The sequence below is a fragment of the Canis lupus genome, chromosome 6, assembly GCF_048164855.1.
Source record: "Canis lupus baileyi chromosome 6, mCanLup2.hap1, whole genome shotgun sequence".
Taxonomy (NCBI): Eukaryota; Metazoa; Chordata; class Mammalia; order Carnivora; family Canidae; genus Canis; species Canis lupus.
Genome location: NC_132843.1, coordinates 21,167,749 through 21,192,690, shown reverse-complemented (window position 1 = coordinate 21,192,690; position 24,942 = coordinate 21,167,749).

The following is a 24,942-nucleotide window of genomic DNA, read 5'->3' as shown; positions in this document are numbered from 1 at the left end:
ACCTTTTCTATAGGTCTTGAGCCAGACCCCATCACTCTCTGTTTCATATAATGGCCCTGTGCAGTAACTGTGGACCATCACATTGCACAGATGGAAGATAGAGTTAGAGGGCTATTGAACATGTGAATTTTCCCAGTGTGTCACAATTACAGAAACATCTGTGCTAAATATTTTCAAGCTGATCCACTATAAAAATTGGCAATGTTCAATAGCACTCAAAGTCTTCCCTTTCCCTAGTGGGAAAGCAGTCTAATGATTGCATTTGGGACTACAGCATAAGGCATGTACCTATGCTGATTGCTTGCTGTTTAAAGGGGCCTCATTTGCATTATGCAGTTTGTAACGTTCTTCCTTTATTCCACCTCCTTTCTTTTTTGCTTGCAAATATAAACTGAAAAGGAAATCAAACCATTTACTGCACTTGTCATTGAAATGTTTCCCAGGGCTCAGTTAATGGAATGGCCTGGGCAGGGGCAAGGAAAAAGAGAGCAACGAGGTCTCTTGACAGTAATTGCAGACTGTGCTGCTTGTTAATTCTGATTATATTGAAATGGATGATTGGCTGTGTCAGCACTTGCTCACAAACATGCGTCTCCATCCTAGGAATTTACTAATCAAAGCAGAATTCACAGCATTTTTTTTTTATACGAATTTTACCTTCAAGAAGCTTGCATTCATATAGAAAAATAAATGTTGATGTTTACAAAAACTGCCTGGGATTCTTGCACAGTAAAGATTCTGATTCACTAAGTCTGGGATGGGACACAGATTCTGCTTTTCTAACCAGGTTCCAGGTGGTGCTCATGCTGTTGGTTTAAAGATCACAACTGTACATGCAAGGTTCTAGGCTCAGAGAACGTAGGATGAAAACAATGAATGCATTTGCTTTTTCACTGGCTAGAAATTTCAAGTGTATCTAGTAGATATTTTAGTAGATATTTTAAACAAAAAAGCAGAAGCAAAACAACTTGAGATCTCTATCTTGCTATACTGTCCACTTTCACTGTGTTGCAATTTTACATTTACTCATCAACACCATTTACCAAGCATGTATTAATGCACTCTCTGAACGTTAGCCTTCTTTTCTGAAACTCAAAGTCAGTTGAAGACCGGAATGTAAGCACATTATTGCAGTGCATTTGCAATAAAAAAAAAAGTATCATGGAACAGAGATGAGAGGAGGTATGGGAATCAGAATTGGCTTCCTCATTCACAGAGTATGTGACTCTGTGCTAGTTACTTAATTATTCCAAGGATAAGTTTCTTCATCAGTAAAATGAACATACTAACCTTTTTCTTAGAGTTATTGTGTTGAAAATACATAGCATAGTACTTACCACATCATAGTTATGTGCTAAAGATTAGTCTGCTTCTGTATTTTTGATATCTGAAAACAATGCAAAGCCAAAAGACTAGCACTAGTGCAAAGATGGCAGCTGCTATAAAAATAAATAAGATGATTTCATCTCTAAGGAGCTTACAATTTAATAGGAGAGATAAAAAGAAGAGCAGATGACTATTAAACTGTTATGCAAGGCAGAATGTTATAAATTCTTTAAATTTTAAGAAAGTGCTAGAAATAAAATGAGTTGACTTCTGCAGAATTTGAGTTGAGACAAAGTATAGATAGGTAGGCTTAGAGCAGGTTATGGGAGAAAAAAAGCATTTCATTCAGAAAATACAGGAAAAGACAACAAAAGCTGGAAGATTCTTGTGGAAAATGTTCAGCTAGGCTGGAGGGTAGGTTACATTGAATAGAAGAAGTAGAAGATCAGAATCAGATCATAGGGAATGTGAGCTAGAGCTTGAGAGTTACAAATGTATACCATGGGTGGTAAATTAGTAAAACTCATTTAGAGTAGAGTAGACTTAATACATGTTCAATTTAGCAGTGCTGTGTGTAGAAGTCAGCAGGAGAAAATCTGGAGAAAGAGCTAACAATGGCACTTATCTAGGTTGGAGATGACAAAAAGCCAATGACAGTAGACTGGAAAGGAAGAGAGGTCAACTGGGCAAAAATTGGGGACTGGCTGGAAAGTAAAACATTGTATAAGACTTCACTTTTCTGGAAGGGGTGACTAGAAGTACAGCAATGCGATTTCAAACACATAATGAATTTAAGAGATGGATGGATCATGGATGACAGCAGTGAAAGATCTAGCCGTGGAACTAGAGCTTGAGAGATATTTATGTAGATGAATAAACTGAAGTTCAAACCAGATCAAAGGAAGACCTAGAACATTTCCTTAGCAAATACACTCATTATGCGGGTGTATGGAGATAGGTCTTTTAGATAAGAGAAAAAGCACTAGTGATAAGACAGGAGACAAGGAAAACATGCCTGGGTAAGAAGATATTAGGAAAGCATAGAGCAAGTGAAAGCAGATGAACAGAGGTTTTAAGAGTTAGTGATGCATAGAAGCTGTGGTAGATCTGGAATCAGGACAACTATTTAGTTGAGAGGATGTACCAGGAGGCAAGTTTTATAGCTGTAGTGTATAGCATGGAGCTCTTACCTAGAAAGCATATTTATTCAAGATGGCTTCAATAACTGCTGAAGGTTTCAATGGTCTACCCCTGTCTCCCAAACCGCCCTTTGCACCGCACCGTGCTTGGGAAAGAGAAAATTATCCAACATCTTTTGTTTTATTTTCTTGAGTGACGTAATTTACCTGGATAGTTACATCTCTGAAATTACATTAGGTCTAAATTTATTTACCTTAGATATTTATGTCTCTAAATAGAGAAAACAGACATGTTTAGTTATCTCTCCTTGGTCAATTATCTCTCTTTCTCTCCCTCTCTTTGTCATTAGGATAGCATACTATTTATAGAGAAGAAAACTATAAAATTCTATCCTGTCACTGTGATGGAATCCTAATTTTAATGTAAAACAAATGCTTGAAAGGAGTTATGTTGTGCTACATTGAATAATCTCATACCGATCACTTAAGAAAGATCTACATAATGTGAAGAACAGTAGTCAGTTAAAAAGCAGCTCCTATGCATGTCATATGCAAGGCTAAATGCTTATATACCTAATCTCATTTAATATTGCAACAGCTGAGAGAAGTAGGTGTTCTCATCCCCATTTTAGAGTGGAGAAAACAAAGTATCACAAAGCTTGAGTAGTACAGCAATTAAGTTGAAGAGCCAGGACAAAAATAAAAGCTGTCTAACACTACAGCTCTGTATCTTTTCACTATACTGTAATGTAGGGAAAGACAGATCTCCTTTCCTCATTTTAGGTTCTTTGACTGGGCCCCTGTAAATTGGACTGAAGAAAGACAGATTAACAAGAGAAAAGCATACATGTGTATTTGTTTTTATGAGGAAATAAAGATCTGAAGAAATTATTAAACTTGAGTGTTTTTAATTGTGGAAATATGTGATAGCTATAAGCTAAAGATAGTAAACTGGAGAAAACTTAGCAAAGCCTATTTTTTTGTGTTTTTGTTTTTCAGATTCCTTTAGGTTTCCATCTATCTTCAGAGATAAGTTGCTCCTTTCCTCCGGATATTGGTGGGACACCTCACACATGAGGACCTTTGGCCTATTTCAGGGGAGGAAAAGGTGGTCAGGAGTCTATTTTGCCCCTTCCATTTTCTTTCACCTCTAACATACTCAATGTGTCAAAGTGCCATCCCCCAAACCATAAGTAGCATAGATCTTTCATTCTAAAGCAACCAATATAGAAGAATTCTATATTCTTCATTTGTTTGTCATGGGCAGACAACACAGGTCTGTATAGTACATAGACCAGAATGCAAATGGACAGTGTAGCATCATAATTTTGATGCAATTTCTGAAACATTCTTTTAGAAAATAAAGATGATAATGAGAAGCACCTAATGCAAAGCAATTTAATATAAAATTTTCAGCTAAATCCCTAGAGGCATAAGAAATACAAGATAGGCAAAAATATACCTGTTCTGGAATAATTACAACCATTAAAATGAAATATTACCCACAATTAGAAAGGGCCTCACAGAAGTTTACCTCCTTTTTTTGTTTAAAGGCTTTCCAATGAGGAGAAATGCTTTAATCCAATGGACCATATTGGCACAATGCTAATTTCATTCATTTTACTCTAGGTTCAAAATATCCATACTCACTATGTGATTTTTATATATATTAAATAGTAGATACACAGGTTATATGCCAATAATAACTCAATAAAGCTGTAAAGTAAATAAATTAAAAATAAGTACAGTGTGTTTCAATCTAGCATTCTTGAGTTTGGTCTAATCTTGAGAAATTGTATGTAAAATGATTTTTAAACTATGAAATCCCAGACAGATAAATTAATATATTAGAATGGCTATTTCAATGTTCTCCCTCACATGTCCCCATTATTATTACCCTGCAAATTGCAGAAGTTGAAAATGCATATGAAGAAATGATTCCACAAACATTAGGAATTAATGAAAGTGAAATGATGAACAACTGAAATCAGAAAGAAAGTTTAGAGTTTAAGATCTTGAGGAAAATTAGAGCTTTGTACTTTTTTGTAGTGAAGATGTCAAAGAAAACCAAAGCTGGATGGGAGTTAAAACAATAAAAGCACATTAATCAAGAACTACTGCAATAAAGGCGACCTCAGTATAGAACTGGGCTCAATTCCAGATACCGAACATTAAGTGGGGATTAATAGCCCAGGAACAGGTTGGAGGCTTGGTAGGTGGGAAGTTATTAGGAGACATCAACAAGGGGAGGAATTCTTGCTAACCTTACCTAACAGGATTCTCACTAAAGGCAGGCCACAGTAATCAGATGGGGGGATTACTTGGGGGATGGTGGAGGTGAGGAATATTGATACCAGGGATGATACCAGGGATACCAGATACCAGATACCAGGGATGATCATGTATCAAAGGTGAGAGATTATCTCTAAACTGATTTAGTGGGATTATTGCTAAAACTGGGTGATGCAAATATCAACATGGAAGTCCAAGGTCTAGGCCTAGTGAAGAAAAGGGCTCAGAGAAGCCTGAATAAAGCTTGGTCAAGGACAGAGTTTATGTGTCCAAGAAAAGAACATTGAAATTGAGCAGCTCAAGGAAACTTGCCACTTGCTAATAGGAAAAGTCACCAAAGTAGATGGTATGATATCCATATATGATGACATATAAATAGATGATAAGAACAGGTTAGAAAAAACAGTGAATACAAACTCAGTTGGATGGATAGACAGATGTTATTTAAGAGGTGAGTAAAAGCGAATGCTAAGGTGGTGCCTGGGTGGCTCAACTTGATCCCAGCTCAGTTCTTGATCTCAAGGTTGTAAGTTCAGGCCATGTTGGGACTCTGCACTGGGTATGGAGACTACTTAAATTTTAAAAATATGTATTTTTTTAATTTAGAAAAAGATAGCACTAAGAATTGAATTTGAGTATAACCACTGGTTAACAGAAGAGCCAGAATATAATATTCTCCAAACCATCTTATTGGAAGGCAATACGAACTATGGTAAAATTCAGATGATAGACTCTGACAGATCAGCCTTCTAATTGCTGGCACACCATTTACTTAGTGAATTTGAATGCCACAAACATTAAGCCTCAGTCTTTTCATTTAGAAAATGAGAAATGTACCTAGACAGTACCTGCAGCTTAGTACCTGTCACACAGTGTGCTCAGTAAAGGTCAATTAATTTCCTCTCTTCTAATCCCAACATGATTTTTGCTTACTGTAAGTTTATTCTCATGCATATTTTCTTTTTTTCCAGTTTACTCCACCACTTTGTTTTTTGAGTAATTATATATTAATACATTCCATGTTATAAAAATATATAACATTCAGCTTACCTTTAACTTTTCTGAAGCTAATTTGAGAAGTGAATTACAACTTTAAAAATTATGCCAAGTGCATTTCCATTTTATATCTGTCAAGTAGGTTGCTAGGTTATAGATTGGACTTTATCACCTCAAACTTCTTAAACCCACACCTGCCTCTATATTTTTCCACCATAAGGCATCAAATAATTTTATACCTTTTTTAGTAAATATTTACCTGAATATTATTTAAAAGAAAACATAATTTACTAAAATTCCACTATGTAAGAGGAACTGTGATTGACTTGGCTCAAAAATCAAATCTAAAAAAGAACAAGTCTTTGCCATCAGGAACATTTTTGCATTGCTTAACTGTGTAAGGGAGAAAGAGAAGTCTTATTTTCTTCACCTGGATAAGAATTATTATCAAGAGCAGCTCAATCAGTAGATCTTGAAAAAAAACTTCCTTTTTACCTCTTCTACTTGATTATGTATGGTTTCCCAGAGTAGCCTACTTTGGAATTCTACTTTGAAAGTCCAAGTATTCTCACTTGTATCTAGAATTAAAGATAATTCTCATTTGAGAAAACAAATAGTATTTTATACTCCATGAGGGTCAGGCAAAAATATTATATCAAAGAGATTGGACTCTGCCACACACTTTTGTAACTCCAAAAGTTAAGTGTCTTAAGGAGGCTCTGAGACCTCCTAGATTTAGGCCAAATCGGGGCTATCTCTACGGTAGGGAGACAGCTAATGTCCAATTCTCTTCCAGGAGAAATTGGAAAGCAGGTGCCCTCCTGAATTTCAAGGGAAATTAATAATCGACACACTGCTTCAAGTGTGGTGTAGTGGTTTTAGTTTTATTGACAAGTCAATTTCTCAATCCACTTAACATTCCTTGCTCTTCTCTGAACTTTTGCCTAATTGTCAACCTCTTTGAGGGCATTGAGGGAATGGAATGGAATACAATAGCTTTAATGAAAACCTCACTAGGACTAAACAAAAGAGGGCTTTAACCTCTTTACCTACTAGTTCAGTGTTTGACACTCTCGGAAGCCATAGCCCAGTTCAAATGAATAATGACATTTTTATTGAATATATCATCATTCCAAAAAGAGTATTTGTGATATTGTGATTTATAATAAGAAATATATATTTAGTCTTTGATCTCCTTTTTTTTTTTTCTTGCTAAGAGCTCCTAAAACTCTTGGAATTACCTAAGTAATGAGAGTGATAAATGTGTCTTTTGTAATATTGTAGGGGCTGCAGATGCCGAGTAACCAGCAAAGACACAGCCCTTTGGGGGTAAAATAGTTTTTTCTAATGTGATGTTGCTTGGGAGGGCCCAAATTTAAGGTCTGCGTCTTCACTGTAATTTCCAGAAAAAAAGTTCTCCCCGAATTGAGAGGTCTATATTTGGAGAAAAAATTGACAAAACCTTCATTTGAGGGAATGGATGAGAGTGTGTCCATTTCACTGATGGTACCAAGAAACCAATTTCCTTGTTTTAAGTACACTTCATGTATTTCTAATAAGATGATTTTCCAGAAAGTGAAATTTCTTATGTTCTGAGTTTTTTTTTTAATTTATTTATTTATGATAGCCACACAGAGAGAGAGAGAGAGAGAGAGGCAGAGACACAGGCAGAGGGAGAAGCAGGCTCCATGCACCGGGAGCCCGACGTGGGATTTGATCCCTGGTCTCCAGGATCGTGCCCCGGGCCAAAGGCAGGTGCTAAACCGCTGCGCCACCCAGGGATCCCTGTTCTGAGTTTTAAATGGTGAAATATACATAAAGTTCATAATGTATCTGAAAAAAAAAATTTCCCTCTACTTTTCTAGGTTCTTGACTGAGAACCTCCTGTATATAAAAGAAAGATTAACAGGAAAAGAAAACAAAACAGAAGTTTAATAACATGTATACCTTCTGTATACATGGGAGATACCCAGGAAAACTGAATAACTGAGTAAAACTGAGTAAAACCCTGAAATGATCCAAGCCATCAGTTTAAGTATCTCCAGCTAAAAACAGAAGATTTGGGGGCTAAAGGAAGCAGTTATGGGAAGTGATCAGGCACAGCACAGTAAACAAGGGTATGGTTGTTATGCAGAGTTAAGTCCAAGCCTTCTTGTTTTTGTTTTTGTTTTGTTTTTTTAAGATTTTATTTATTCATGAGAGACACACACACACAGAGAGAGAGAGAGAGAGAGGCAGAGACATAGACACAGGGAGGAGCAGGCTCCATGCAGGGAGCCTGATGAAGGACTCAATCCCAGGACTCCAGGATCACGCCCTGGGTGGAAGGCAGATGCTCAATGCTGAGCCACCCTGGTGTCCCAGGTCCATGCCTTCTTTATTGATAAATTTCTAGAGTAATTTTTCTCTTTCTGGTACAGAGAGAGAGACACCCTTACAAATAGAGATTCTCCTATAAATATGAGTGTCTCTTGCAAAAGAATAACTTCTACTCAACTTTCAGAGCTTCTCTCATGTATATTGTTTCTTAAAAATAATCAGCCTACAATAATCCCCATGTCAAATAGTTGTATTTTAGGGTGATAAATTATGCTTCCTTTCATTATGTTAATGAGGTGACTTTTGGACCACACCTAAGAATGGAGACTAGTTGCCAGGAAGATCAACCACGTGATTAGAAGGTTGGAGCTTTCAGTTCCACTCCTCTGACCTCTGTGGAGAGGAAAGAGGCTGGAAGGTGAATCAATTAAAAATGGCAAATGATTTAATCAATCACATCTTAAGTAATAAAGCCTCCATAAAAACCTAAATGGAGAGCATTCAAGAGCTTCCAGGTTGGTGAACACCTGGAGATTTGGGGAGAGTGCAAACTCAGGGAGCATTAAAACTCTGCCTCCTTTCACCTACCATGACCTATGCATCTGTTCATCTGGCTGTTGACTCATATCCATAAAATCCTTTGTAACAACAACAAATAAAATAAAAAAAAATCTTTTGTAATACACTGGTAAACTAGTGAGTAAACTGGTTTCCTGAGTTCTCTGAGTCACATTAGCAAATTAATTGAACCTATGAAGGTACCCATGGTAACTTCTGATTTATCATGTTAGAAGTACAGGTGACAACCTGGAGTGGTATCTGAAGTGGCATCTGAAGTGGAGGGCAGTATTGTGGCATGGAGTCCTTAACCTGTGAAATCTGATGCTATCTCTAAATAGGTAGTGTGGAATCAAACAGAATTGTAGGGCACCCAGCTGGTGTCAGAGAATTCCTTGATGTTATGTGGAATTCTTGCCCCTCCCCTGCCACCAATGTTGGACTTGGTGTCAGAATCTTAGAGGTGAATTAATTAAATGCTTGGTTGTAAATTAATTTATGTGGCTAAAAGACATATTTATGCCTAAATTCTAGGATCAATGGACCTAAATGTCCATAATCTTTACGCATAGACAAATGACCAGGAGTAGGAAAGAAAGATAATTATTTCCAAGCCAGTTCACCAATCCCCAGTTAACAGTCATCTTCCAATACCTGTCTCTAAGTTTTTCCTCTTCTACCAACTGTAACAACTGCCAACTTGTCAAACGATGCAGCTTTTGCTTCCCCATAGCAACAGATCCCTGCCCTGAGTGACGAGATTTCCATATTGACAACTGGAAATGTCCCAAATAACTCCAAAAAGCACCTGGAGTTTAATTTCACATCTTAACATCCAGAAGGAGTCTTTTTTTTTTTCTTATTTCTCATATGTTAAAGTGAGGTTATTTATATACCTCACAACTGATGGTATGATGACAGCCAAACTAAGCAGAGAGTATTTGAAAGATTCAATAAACTCTGGTTTCCTGGAAATGGTATACTAATGTCTTTCAAAAGATTTGAATGATCTGCCTAAAATAAAAAGAGTAAGGAATTTTCAAGACATCTTTTCATTTAAATAATGATCACATCACAGCATCTAGTCACGTTAACAACAAAAAAGGTGAAGTTGGAATAATTAGCCATAAAAGACCTCAAGTTTTCCATGTCAAGGTGTGAGCAAATGCAAGAGAACAAGTGAAAGATGCATAAGTATTTCTGCTGCAGAATAGGTGTCTTTTAACAAAAGACAGAGAACCATATTTCTTTCTCTCTAATGGCAACTCTTTATCACTAAAAATAGTGTGCTGAGAACTGACAAAGTGAAGTGTTTTTGAATAAGCCTGAATTATAGATAGTGACCTGAATAGGAGCAATGAACATGATTCAGAACCATGCTCCTTGGCAGTCCCTGCCAGGAACGTAATAATCCTTCAGTTGCCTAATTGGTGTGTGTGTGCATGTGCGCATGTGTGTAAGTGCAAAATTTCACTTGAGAGATGTGATTTCTAGCGTAAAACTCAGACTCATATTTTCTATCTAGTGAGTGACATAGATTTCTCTTTAGACTCTGCATTAGATTTTTCTAAAAATAGAAATAACAGCACTGCAATAGGTTTTCACAAAACCAGAAATTACTATGCTTTCTTCATATAATTCCCTTGTATGATATGTCTTCTTCCATCTTGTTTTGAAAAAAAATTATACATGCTTTTGCCACATAATAGCCTTTACCTAATGTCTCTTTATTTCCAACAGCAAAGGCTTTATGACCATGATTGTGTTTTGTTCTCAGCTTGACAGAGCAAAGGTTAAACTAAATGCTTTTGGATTACTTGACACTGGCTGAAGGCCTCACTGGAAGGGTCAACAGAATATATGGCCTTTTACCGCTTCCCAAAATTAATGTTTGCACCCTCCTTCCCCTTCTGTTGTCTGAACCAGGAAGTCCTATCACCAACATTTGCTGGCCTGAGCAGTTGATGAACTGCGGAGCTACCTCAGTCTCTGCTCTCAGTGCCCAGGGGCAGGACAGCTGCTTGAGATTCCCAAAGAAAGAGTGAAGGGCAGTACATCAAAGATGCATATCACATCTAGTCCCTCTTGTTTTGCCAAAGAGAAATCAAGATTTCAATGGTATTTTTTCCCCAGTTATTGTGAAACTTTGATGAGTTGTGATTTTTCTTTTAATCAATTTAAAAATTTTTAATAGAATTTTCTCATGGTGGCAGATGGCCAATTTCATCTTATGCTCTCTTTTATTAATGACAGGGAATAATGGTCTTTCCATGGTCTATAATTGGTCTTTATATGTTTCCCCTTTCTATGTTATATGCCATAATTGAATTTAATTACTATATATCATTGCCATGGAAGGGAAAAAAAACAACTTTCTTTCACTTCTCATTTCTTAGGGAAGTTAGCTGCTGCTTCCCCCCCACCCCCACCCCCACCCAGGGATCCAAGACTGTCTTGCTTCCTGTTCCTTGAAACAAAACTACTATCCACTGGATACTCTGTAACTTTTACCTCAGGGATTTTCAACCCAGGGTGATTTTGCCCCCTTGAGGGATATTTGGCAATATCAGGAGACATGTTTGATTGTCACAAGTGAGAGAGGGGTTGCTATTGGCACCTAGTTTGTCAGATGTCAGGGATGCTGCTAAATATCTTTCAATACACAGGAGATCTCCATACTGCAAAGAAATATCCAGGCTCACATGTCAATAGTGATGAAGTGTAAGAAATCTTGCTTTAGACTAACTGATGTATGACACCTGGAAAAATTCTTGCACATTCCTCCTTGTGTCCTCCTCCATGATGTCCTGCCAGTTCTAATCCCCCAGCATTACAGTGCCATCCCCAAGCCCCTTCCCTCCTCTGAATCCTGCTCATCTCCCCAAGCACAGTACATACAACATCCCTTGCTGAAAATGGATATGGCTCTGAGTCTGCCCGGAATGTTCCACTGAACTACATCTTTAACTAGATATAAATTCAAGAGAAGCCATATATACGTTGTTGTTTTTTTCTTCTTGGTGGAGGTCCTTGCAAATAATAATTGTTTAATTGCTGACCTGGATTGAAGCAAATTAAACTTCTATGCTGCAAAAAGAAGACTTTGTTTTCTTAATAACTGAATAATTCTGCATTTAATGGTCTTATTGGGAGGATGGGTATTAAAAGAGAAATAGCTTTACCAAAATGGGAGGGTCTATATATTTTCTGTATCCCATTCCACACCTCTTGAATAAAATTTTAGCATATTCTTTATTATTTCACATAGTTTCTTCATTGGCATAAAGGCAGATATGCTTCGGTTTCTTCGCTGATGAGATAATTCATAGAATATGGAATGTTAGTGACAAAATACCTAACAGATCTAGCCCAATTCCATTAGTTGAAGATACTGAAGCCCAGAGTAATTATTAGTTATAACAAATTTATGTAGTGTTTTTTTTTATGTGCCAATAATTGTTCTATGAAGTAAGTATCATTATAATATCCCTTTGAACAGATAAAGGTATAGACCTGGAGAGGTTAAATAAGTTGTCTGAGATCATAAAGCTCATCAGTGATAGTCTGCACTTCCAAGTCAGGCCATGGTGCTCCAGTGTTTATACTTTGAACCTGTGTACTCCATTGCTACTCCCTTAATTTTTTTTCCCATGGTCAAATGTCAATTTAGAAGAAGGAGAATAAAAATTCAGATCTTCTCTCTCCACATCTAATGTTCATACCACTCTCCAATATTGTCTCTATTTATTGCAAAAACAGAGAAGTCTTATAGAATCAAACTTTTATTTGCATTAATAAAGCACATGTATGCTTATTGGATTAACCCTTAATACTGTTGATCACCAAAGTACCTTATAAAAGGTAGTTAATAACAACAAAATAACAAAATAAATAACTTCTTTTTCTAATTCAGTTTTTTAAATGTCCTATATCTTAAGAATTATTTATTTGGCATATGCAAAGTTCAGAAAGATAAGCACACATCTAGAATGTGAAATTTCTAGATTAAAATTGAAAAATTCATTCATTGTTTATGAATGTGAGGGAGAGCAGTGTCTTCCAGACAATATATTCATAATACTGACTAGAAATGTTTTTATTTGTACTTATTGAAGAATACAATTCAAACCTTTTTGACTTGTAAAATTTCACTATTGGCAAACTCTTTGGAATCCATTTCTTAGGCATTTCTTGAAAAAAGAAAGTATTCTTTTTTTTTTTTTTTTTTTTAATCTATTCACGAGAGACACAGAGAGAATGAGAGGCAGAGACACAGGCAGAGGCAGCAGCAGGCTCCATGCAGGGAGCCTGATGTGGGACTTGATCCAGGGTCTCCAGGGTCAGTCCTGGCCCGACGACGGCACTAAACCGCTGAGCCACCCGGGCGGCCTCCGAAAATAGTATTCTTTAGAAAATTAGCAAACTGTAAAATATCTTCCTCTTGGAGAATCTGTGTGAACATGAGAATAATATAAGGTTTTGAGGCTTTCACAATCAAGAGATTTGTATGATTTGGCCTAACTCACCACTTATCAACGTGACTAGGCTGAATTTTTTCCCTTACATAGTATATATCAATGTACCTAATACACATGATTTTGGTAACACAATTTTGAAAATACTAATGTAGTGTAAAAACATGAATGGGAGGCAGATCAGGGAATAAGAGGCAAGTCATGTAAAGAGCAATGTGGGAGACTGATTCATTTCATCCCCCCACTCAGTAAAGGAAGCCCCACTGCACAGCATCTGACAGGAGGCCTCCACTTCAACATTATGAGGGGCAGCCAAATTACTAGCACATGAGGTAGCTCATCACTTTACGGACCTCTTAGACCATCATTGGACAACCTCCATAATCTGACCAAATACAAATTTATCCATTCATATTATGATACTTACTTAATTCAGGTCCTTCTTCTCCTACCCTTGCTTATGCCAAATGTGAGATAACCTTTATCTATGAAACCATATCTACTACATCTATTAGATCTCTTTCCATCTTAGTGACCTATCACATATTTTGGTGTTTGATTGGATTTTCCAAATAATTCCATTCTAATTATTTTATATGCTAATTCTCCTTCCTCCAAATCTCATGTCTCATTCCCCTATAAGTTTATAAACAATGTTGGAACAGGGTTAAAGAAATATGTCTGTTTATCATTCCAGCCTGATGTTAAGCAAATAAATAACATACACTATCCAACCGAATTAGGTATATATGCTACAAAACAGACTATCTATGTCATTTTAATAAAGAGAACTTTGGGAATATTTCTTTCTAATAATATCACAAGATTTTAATTCCTTGATCAAAAAGAATCTTATAAAGAGGAAGATAGAAAATTGTAGTTATCACAGATATTTAACTAGAAGGAGCCAAGGTGACTTGAAATGGGCAAATACATTTCCCCACCATCTTTAAACTACCAAAAGGAAATTAAGACAGCAGACTGATTTACATTTGTTCGTGCTTGTTTGCTAACTAAAATATCATAAAATTATTTTCATGTACTATCTGCTCTGCCTGCCACCACCTAGTCCTTTGTCAATATATCGTATTAGTTTCTAATTATTCTTATTTTGGTTAGGATTTGGATAGATTTTGGCTAAAGTTCTTTTATTCAGTTTCATTTGTGTATGTTGATTCTCAGCTTTTACTTAGGTGACAAGGCAGTCAAGATTCTTGAGTAATTGAGTCTAATTACTCATGGCCAAAGAAACTTTTAAAAATGTTGGTTTAAACAGTTAAATATGTTTTTCTACAACAAGAAGATGCAAAGCTTTTAATAAGCTAATATGCACTGGTGAATCTCCAAGAAATGTGTATGGTAATCAGGGTTTCCCAGACAGTTTGCAGAATTGAAAAAAAAAAAAATTATCTTTTCAAGAATTTTCTAAGAGGGATTGTATTTTTTGAAAATGTCTCTGGGGAAAAGGAAAAAAAAATAGCAGTTTAAATCATATAGATTTTGCTTACATAAAAGGACTTCATTAACAGATTAGAAAAGAAAATAATTATGAATGACTTAATTTTAAAGATACTAACACCAGCTTTGCAAATTATACTGAGAGAAATGAAAAGTTTTAGGGTAAAGAATTCAGATTTAAAAAAAAAAATTTAAATACCAAAAGGAAAAGCATTTCTCTTAGCCTTGATGAATGTAGCTTTAAACACCTGTCTACTTGAACTTATTTAAGATTCCAGGGCACATTTTCCAAATCTGAGCATGGTTATCCACTCTGAATAAATGTTTCTCTCCCACCTAAATCCCTTTAGAATGTCAACTGAAAGAGATATTTCCACTTTCTGTTGTAAACCATTATGGTTATTCTTCCTATTAGGCAACTGATCCAGAAGTGATGCATTCTGATAGTGTATAAAATATTTGCTTTTTTTATAATTTCATTAAGAGATCTCTGGAGCCTTCTAAATGATATAATCTGCATGAATACTGATTTAGTAATTGCAAGTGCTATGAAGGCTGAGCTGAGAAAATGATAGACAACACACCATTATAATCATAAGCATGTTCAAATCCTTTTGTGTTTACAAAATTCCCTCCCAAATTTAATCCTCAATCTTTGTGAAATAACAGAAGTATCAATGTCCTCATTTGTCGATGAAAAATTTAATTTCCAGAAAATACGGAAATTACCAAAATTCATACGAATAGAAGAAAGCAAAAATAATATTTGTTTTTTTCTTCTATATCTCCTACACTTAATACTGTCTCGGGATTTGTGTAAAGAAATATTGAATTACAATTTAGAATGATATCCTTTTCATTTTGAGATGATTATTTCTAAATTTACAAATAACAAAATATCAAAACAAGAAAGAATAAGAAAATTTCACATATCTTATTTCTTTGTTTTTAAATAAATAGATTGGAATTAGTAGATGATTTTCAAATTTGCTATTCAAATTGAGCAGTGAGGGGCATCTGGGTGAGCTCTGCCTTTGGCTCAGGTCATGATCCCAGGGTCCTGGGATGGAGTTCCGCATCAGGCTCCCTGTAGGGAGCCTGCTTCTCCCTCTGCCTTTGTCTCTGCCTCTTTCTCTCTGTGTGTCTCTCATGAATAAATAAATAAAATCTTTAAAATAAATAAATTGAGCAGTGAGTTCAAGCACTTCTGACAGGGTCCATACCTTTCTTTGAGTAAATTACATGTTTCTCCCCTGGATCCCTGCATCTGAATCCCTAATACAATGTAGGAAGGAAGAAAGGAAAATAAGAAAGAGGAAAGAAGGAAGGAAGGAAGGAAGGAAGGAAGGAAGGAAGGAAGGAAGGAAGAAAGGAAGGAAGGAAGGAAGGAAGGAAGGAAGGAAGGAAGGAAGGAAGGAAGGAAAGAAGGAAGGAAAGGAAAGCTGGAGGATGGAGGAAGATCTAGAAATGCAGAGACTTATCCTCGTCTTAAAACAGGAAATACATAAATTGTGTCCCCTTTCCTTTCCCCCAGCCTGCCACTTCATCCTTCAACCCCCATTCATATACTATGTAAACCTTCCTCATGTGAGTTTTGTTCTGTGTGAGAATCAGTTTTGCTCTGCTACTGTTGTCTCTTTCCCTTGGCATATGTGATGTTTAGTGCAAAAGAAATCATTTCTGTGCCAAGGATATTTGTAGCTATTAGTAAAATGGACTACACATCAGGGAATTTATAGGAAAGGGCACTTAATTAAGGATTTGGGACTATACTACCCATAGTTTTTGAACATGCTCTTGGCAGGTGCTTGATTTTGTTGCCATGGTAGGCCGCATATGATATTTCCTCATTAAGTAAATGTATTTTTCACAAGCTACTAAGTCACTTTTTAGTAAAGAGTGCCTTCAATTTTTATTTTCTAGGTCAACTATCCTATGTCTCTTACCACGAGTGTTAACATAAAATAAAAACATCTAATGATGTCCAATATGACAAGTAGTATGAGCCACTCAGATGATAATACATAAATAGAATCCAAAATAGAAACTAGCATGAGAACTAGTAAGTAAGGGTCTTGTTTCCATTTTAAATGCTGATTTCTTGAGGTCACATTGCTTCATATATAAAACATAATCTTTCTCTCCTTATACTGAGATTAGTCTTTTTTTCAAAAAAAAAGATTTTATTTATTTATTTTACAGAAAGAGAGAGAGCATGAGCAGGGGGAAGGACAGAGAGAGTGGGAGAGAGAGAATCTCAAGCAGACTCCACCCTGAGCATGGACCCCAATGCATGGTTCAATCTTATGACCCTGAGATCATGACCTTCAGATCATGATCTGAGAAGAAACCAAGAGTTTTAACTGCCTGAGCCACCCAGGTGCCCCTAAACTGAGCTTATTCTTTTTTTATTGATTTAAGATTTTGTTTATTTATTCATGAGAGACACAGAAAGAGAGAGGCAGAGACATAGGCAGAAGGAGAAGCAGGCTCCATGTAGGGAGCCTGATGTGGGACTTGATCCTGGTACTCCAGGGTCACACCCTGAGCTGAAGGCAAATGCGCTTAACCACTAAGCCACCCAGGCATCCGAGATTATTCTCTTACTAAAACATTTGGGAGATTCAGAGGGCAAGCCCTGGCACCTAACTACGTAAGTATACACCTTGGTTTCCTCACCTGGATAAATCATAAACCTGAGGCAAGTTACTTAAGTTTTATCAGCTTAAGCTTTTCTATTTCTTAAATTGTGATAATGGAGTAATGTCTACTTTTAAATAAGATGTGAAGAGGCAAATGAACAAATGCATGCAAGAAGCCATGGTGATTAGTATATAATGAAATAAAAGTTATAATTTTTATTAATATATGTCCAGCTAAGTTTAATACATTAATACAGTACTACAAATGGAAACCTATGAAATAGTAATTATTAATATCACCTAATTATCAGTGAATCTTGGTTTGCCATATCCTTCAAGCACACCTTCCTATAGTGTAAATAGTTTTCATTAAGAAAAATACAGTGCTGGCTTAAACTGGGAAAGAAATTCTAAAAATATAACACATTATTCATCAGACTATTGCTTGCAGACAGAAAGAGAAGAGATGTTATGTTTAGGAAAGTCTAACTCTTTAACATTTCAAAATATATACTGATCAAAGAACCTACCAAAAAAAACCAAAGTAATTTTCAAAAAGTATAATACATTATCTGATTAAGAAGTAGAGAAAGATTTAGTGATATATAGATATAGGAGCACTACATCCAGGTGCCTGAAATAGGGGAAATCTTAGAGAAAACTTCATAAAGGAAGTAAAATTTAAGTTAGGACCTACTGGTTATATAGGAAAGAACTAGATAAAGAAATCGTGACCGAGAGTGAAATTTATGGGTAGAGACAAGATTGATGTTTCAGGAAGAAAGTGACATATGTGGAGACTTCGAGGTAAGAGTACAAGGAATTTTTTGAGAACTCAATGAATTTCAATCTTACTGAAGTAGATGGATGTCAGACAATATGAGAGGTGAAGTGAAAAAAGAACTGGCTTGAAAAGAAGTCCATTTGTTTAAGAATTTGGACACTATTCTGATGTCAGTGATCTAATTTGCATTTTATAAGGAATCAACACTGCAGATGGAGGAATAGACAGGAATGAGTTACAAAACAAGGTCAGCAAGATCAGTTAAAAGGTGAGAGCAATAACCCAGAAAAGAGATGATGATGGGATGAAGGATTAATGGGTAGATGATGGTAGGATGGAGAGAAATAGATTTGATTGCTATTTAGAAGGAAGGAAGTCACCCAGGATAGGGAAAGGCCTAGTGGAAAGAGGAAGATTATCAATGACATGCTATTTTGCTTTTTAAAATGAATGCAGAGAGAGTGATTAAAATGTCAGTGGTTGAGCACAGAGAGAAATGAGAGGTATCATGAGACTCAGAGATATGTGGAATTTTACACCTGTGTTAAGGATCATGGTATGAAAGAGAGAGTATGAACAAGGAGGATACCTAACATATCTTTCCAATTCTGAGGAAAAGAAGGGATAAAGCAATGAGTCTGCTTCATATGGGTAGGTTTAAAATTAGTTTTTATAAGCTCATGATTTGCTCTGAGTACCTAGTCTCCCATACTGCCTGAATCAACACAAATAGGCTTATTCTTACAACCCTTCTCCCTCTCATTATTCAAGATTGGAGACACAGGGAGTGAAAGAACTCAATGGAAGTTTGTTGCAAATGGGCTTCCCTATGACCTGGTGGAGGGGGAGAGAAAATCAACCCCTTGCCTTGCTGTTTGCTAGCTGTCAATTTTTAACATTTTTGGATATTGCATTTAATATTGGCCTCAACAAGACTTCATTGCATTTAACATTGACCTCAGTACAACCCAAGTTTCATTCTCTCTCAAGATCCTTAGCATGTCATTCTGGTTGTATTTTTGTACTTGCCTCATTTTAGGTCCCATTATACTGCCCTTCCAAATGTCATTCTTCTTGTGCCTCTGGTACTGAGGTTCTTATTTCATGAAAAAGTCTTCTAACTTATTCCCTTGTCTTTTTGAGTTCAAGGTAGATTTTGTATGTAAGAAAGACTTAGCAGAGTTTTATGTTTATTTTAATTTTCTGAAGTTACAAATTCAAAACCCTTGTCATGTACTTAAGTTCAATTAGCAAATTCTATTCAACTTATAATTCTAGAACAGTTATCTTTAAAGGGCCTTTGAATATGACTTCAAACATTTTAAGCAGAACTTATAAATAAAATCTATTTTAGATTTATTTTAAGTGTTTTGATTTTCCAAGAAAAATCTCTCTCAAGTATTAGGGACCTTTATAAATCCCAGATATTAACTTACAAGTATGATACAATGTAACTTTGTATAAATATTCATAATGTACTATACATTAACTTAGCAAGATTTTAACTTACATCACCATTCTGAATCAATTACTCAATAAAATTTTATTTTTTTAATTTTTTTTCTCAATAAAATTTTAAATTAGATTTACAAGGCTGTCACTCAAACATGCCAAATTTTATTTAATTTCATGTACACAAAAATGATGTATAGATTCCATCCCAAGATAATATTTTAATTTAATTTTCTTGAAATATCTTTGTACTTTATTCTAATTACCCCTAGAGTTGAAAGATGCATGCATACTAAGAAATACATACATATGGCATAAGTGACATATGGCCAGAGATTTTTGCTGGTCATGATCTCTAGACTTCAGAAATCTGGCTCAGTTCTCACTGTTTGAAACTAAGTCAAATATCCCAGATACTTTTGAGTATCTTATTTTACTGAGTGAATTCTTTTTGGCAACACTGATCAGATGACTCTAATTGGAGTTGTTACATTAATAGTTACATAATACCATGAGGGATTAGATTCTGCAATCACATAGCACTGACTCCTTGTTACCAGCATATAATTATCTGACTCTTCTCTTTACTCATGAGCGTCTGTAGCTCTCAACATGGGTGATAGCCGAGATTGGATTTTGTAATTATTTATCTCTTGATATATATACAATTATTTTAAACAAATACCAAAGATATTCATCTTAATAAAATAGTAAAATAAAATACCTTTATGACTATGCAAAAGATATTGAATTCAATGGAATCTTGTATTTGTTCAATCTTTTATATTTTCAGAACCATACAACTATTAGGATACTAGCATTTAACTAATCCACTCTTGTAGCCAAAGCTATGGTCAATAAGTTGGTATCTTACAGATCTTTTCTTTTAGTCCAGAACTCAATTCTAAGATCTTGGCCCTATATTGAACTATAAAGTCAATATTTCCACTTGGATGCTTTTCAGTATCTCAAATAAAATTTTTCCCAAACTGAACTCGTTACCCTTGTCTATATCTTGCCACTTCTAGGATTCTCAATTCAATAAATGTCACTACTATTCACAAATTGCTCAAGACAGAAATCTAATAGTAATACATGACACATCCTTCTTTCTCTAATCATGCATAATCAATCACTTGTCAATTCTGTCCCCTAAGTGTATTTTAAATCTCCTGTTTTCTCTCTCTTCCTACCTAATCTGATCTCTCATGCTCAACTATTTCTTCCTGCAGCTAATACCTCTTAGAGTATAAAATACTTTTTAAAAAGGTGAATCTGATGACTATAGCCCTGAACTGGATTGCAAAAATCTTTCCCTACCATTGAAAATTGGAGTCCAGTTTTCATCTTTTGAATTTGGGTTGTTTATATGACTTAACTCTGGTCAATGGGACATTAGAAAACACAACAATGGCAAAACTTGAAAATTTCTTACAGAGTGGAGCTTACTTCTCATAACTCTTATAACACTTTCATCTCTATGTGATAAATTCAGTTTAGTGTGCTAGAAGGTGAGGAGACATTTGAATAAAGACAAACTTTCCCAAGACTTTGTACATCAACTAACCTCCAGCTAGTATAGCAACCAACCAAAGATGCATGACTAAGACCAGCAGAGAGCAGAGCTGGGGAGGGAGATAAAAACTGTTCTACTGGGGAGATCCCTGGGTGGCTCAGCGGTTTCTTGCCTGCCTTTGGCCCAGGGCCCGATCCTGGAGTCCCGGGATCGAGTCCCGCGTCGGGCTCCTGGCATGGAGCCTGTTTCTCCCTCTGCCTGTGTCTCTGCCTCTCTCTCTCTCCCTCTCTATGTCTATCATAAATAAATAAAAATAAATCTTAAAAATAAAACTGTCCTACTGAGACCAGCTCAAATTGCCAATCCATAGATTTTTGAACTAATTAAATGATTGCTGTTTTAACCCACTAAGTTGTGGAGTGGTTTGTTTCTCATTAAAAGCTTAGTGATACAAGTTCCTTTATTAAAACTTATCATTGCTTCCTATTTGCCCTTTAAAATACATTGCAGACTCATGGAAGAAGAGGAGAGAGAGAGCGCAGAAAGGAAAAAAGTACTCAGAGAAATAATGGCTGAAAAATCTCCAAATTTGGCAACAGATATGAGCCTAAAGAAACCTAAAGGTTGAAGAAGCTGAACAAAGCCCAAATAGAATAAAACCCAAAGAATTCTATATCAAGAAATATCATAGTCAAACTTCTGAAACTAAAGATAAAGAAAAAATCTTGAAAGCCGTGAAAAAGAAATAACATATGACCTACAGAGAGAACATTTTTGAATGAAACAAGACTTCTCATCAGAAAACAAAGATGTCAAAAGGAAGTGATCCGACACTTGACACTATTCAAGTGCTGAAAGAGAATTATCAATCCATAATACTACATCGAGGGAGAATATTCTCAAGGAATGAAGGGAACAATCAAAACATTCTCAGATGAAGATAAATTAAAAGACTTTCTTATCAGCAGACCTATCCTAAAAGAATGGATAAAGTAAGCTCTTTTAAACACAAAAGGAACATAGGTGAGGAAATTTTTGAACATCAAAGGAAAGAAAAAGCAACTTGGTAAGCAAAATATGGGTGAATACAAAAGATTCTTCTCTTGAGTTTTCTAAATTATATTTGAAGAGTGATACAAAAACATAATGTTTGTTGCTATGGTTCTAAAACTATAGAGAGGAAATATTTAATACAATTACAAATTTAGGTGAGTAAGGAGACAGAGGAAGATGAGGTTTCTATACTTTATCTAACAGGCAGAATCACGACATCCTTGGACTACGATAACTTGTGTATATATAATTTAATAGGTAGAGCAACCAACAAAAAAAGCAATACAAAGAGATACCTTCAAAAGCATTTTAGATAAATTGAAGTGGTATTCTAAAGTACGTTCATGCAAACCACAGAAAGCAGAAAAGTTAAAACACAGAAACAAAAAGCAGAGGGAAAAAGCAACAATATTAAATTGCAGATTTCAGCCTTAAGACAACACTATGAAATGTAAATGTCTAATTTCACGATGTAAAGACAAAGATTGGCAGAGTAGATTAAAAATCATGACCCAGCTATATACTGTCTCACAGAAACTCACTTCAAATATAAGGACAGAGGCAAGGTGAAAATAAAAGGTGAAAAAAGACATATTATTCAAATGTTAATGAAAAGAAAACAAGAGGAGCTATATGATGTTCGGATTAAGTTAGATTTCAGAGCAAAGAAAATTACCTGAGACAGAAAGGGACATTGTATAATAGTGAAAGAAGTGACTCACCAAGACAGCAATCCTATATGTGTATGCACCAAAAAAACAAAAACAAAAACAAAAACAAAACAAAATAAAAAAAAAACAAAAAACAAACAAAACAAAACAAAACAAAACAAAGCAGCAAAATATGACAACTAAAGAAGAAATAAGCAAATCCACAAGTATAGTTGGAGGTTTCAACACACCTTTCTAACAAATGACAGGACAATTAGAAAATTAACAAGGATATATAGAAGAAACTCAATAATACTGGCAACCAACAGGATCTAGTTGATGCTTATAGACCCTTCCTGTCAACAATCGAATACATATTCTTTTCAAGATCTCAGGAAACATATCAAAATAGACTATATACTGTATGATAAAACAAACCTCATCAAATTTAAAAGATTTGAAATCATACGAAGTGTGTTCTTTGACCAAAGTAGAATCAAACTAGAAATCAATAACAAAAAGATAACAATCTACAAACATTTGGAGACTAAAGAAAACTCATAAGTAATCCATGGATCAAAGAGAAGATATCAAGAGACATAAAAATGCATTTAGCTGATTGGAAATAAAAATACAACATGTCAAAATCTATTGATGTAGCTAAAGCAGTGTTGAGAGGGAAACCAATAGCACTAAACTGCATATTTAGAAAAGAGGGAAAGCCTCAAATCAATAATCCACGTTCCCACTTCAAAAACCTGAAAAAGAAAAAAGCAAAATAAATTCAAAGCATGCAGAATGAGGAAATAATACTGTGTAACAGCAGATACACATGAAATTGAAAATTGAAGGACAATTGTGAAAATCAATGAGATAAAACTGTTTCCTTGGAAAGATTATTAAAATTGACAAACTTCTAGGAGGATTGACAAGGAATAAAATAATGAAGACACAAACTGCCAACATTGGAAATGATACAGGAGAGATATAAATATAGGCCCTGTAGATATCAAAAAGATAATAAAGTAATACTGTAAAAAACTCAGCACACATAAATTAGAAAACTTAGATGAAATTCTTTGCAAAATACAAAACAACAATAACTCACCAAATGTTGACTATTTTATCTGATTGGCCTGTAACTATAAAGGAAATTGAATTCATATTTTAAAAATCTCTACTCAGTGTGGTTTCACTTGAGAATTCTACAAAATATTGAGAAAATTAAGATTAATTTTACACAATCTCTTTCAGAAAATGAAAGAGGAAAGAACACTTTTCAATTCATTGTATGAAGCTATTATTACCCTGATACCATAATTAGTACAAAAAGAATTCGAAGAAGGCTACAGACCAATAGTACTCATGAATATAGATGCAAAGACTAGCCTTACTAAAATATTAGCATACATGATTCAGTGATATAGGAAAAAGTTTATACTCTATAACCAAGTGGAGTTTGTGACTGGAATGCAAGCCTTTTTTCAATATTCAAAAGTTAGTTAGTGTAATCCTCCATATTAAAAGGCTAAAGAAGGAATATCACATCATATTAGTCAATGCACAAAAAGCATTTGACAAAATCCAATGCCCATTTAAGATAAAATCTTTCAGAAAAATAAGAATAAAAGGTAACATCCTTAATTTGATAAAGGGCATCTACCGAATATCTATAGATCAGATCTAAAAGACTGATTCTTTACCTTTAAAATCAGGGACATTGTGAGAGTGTCCACATTAACCACTCTTATTCAACATAGAACTGGAAGTTTTAGCAAGTGTAACAAGGTAAGAAAGGTATATCTATCAATAACGAATATAAACACAAAATGAAAAGGCTATTGTGCCATTTAAAGTCACTGGGGAACAAAAGGAAAGAAAGAAATTCTTAGATGTAAATCTAATAAGCATGTATGGAATTTGAAAACTAAAAAATGCTAATGAATGAGGCCAAACATAATCCATATACATGGAGAGGCTCAACATGTTCATTGTTTGGAAGATTTAACACAGGAAAGATGCCAATTGTCCCTAAACTTGTATACAGGTTTAATGCAATTTGATCAAAATCCTAGCAAAATGTGTTTTAGATATAAGCAGATTATTTTAAAATTGATATGAAAAGGCAAAGTAAACACTTTTTGAAAGGGAAGAGTGATGGAATCTGTTTCATTTCAAGACTTACTATATAGCTATAGTAATCAAGATAGTGGGTTATTAGTAGAGGGAAAACATGCAGTCAATGGAGCAAAATTTAAAACACAGAAAGCAACTCATGTAAG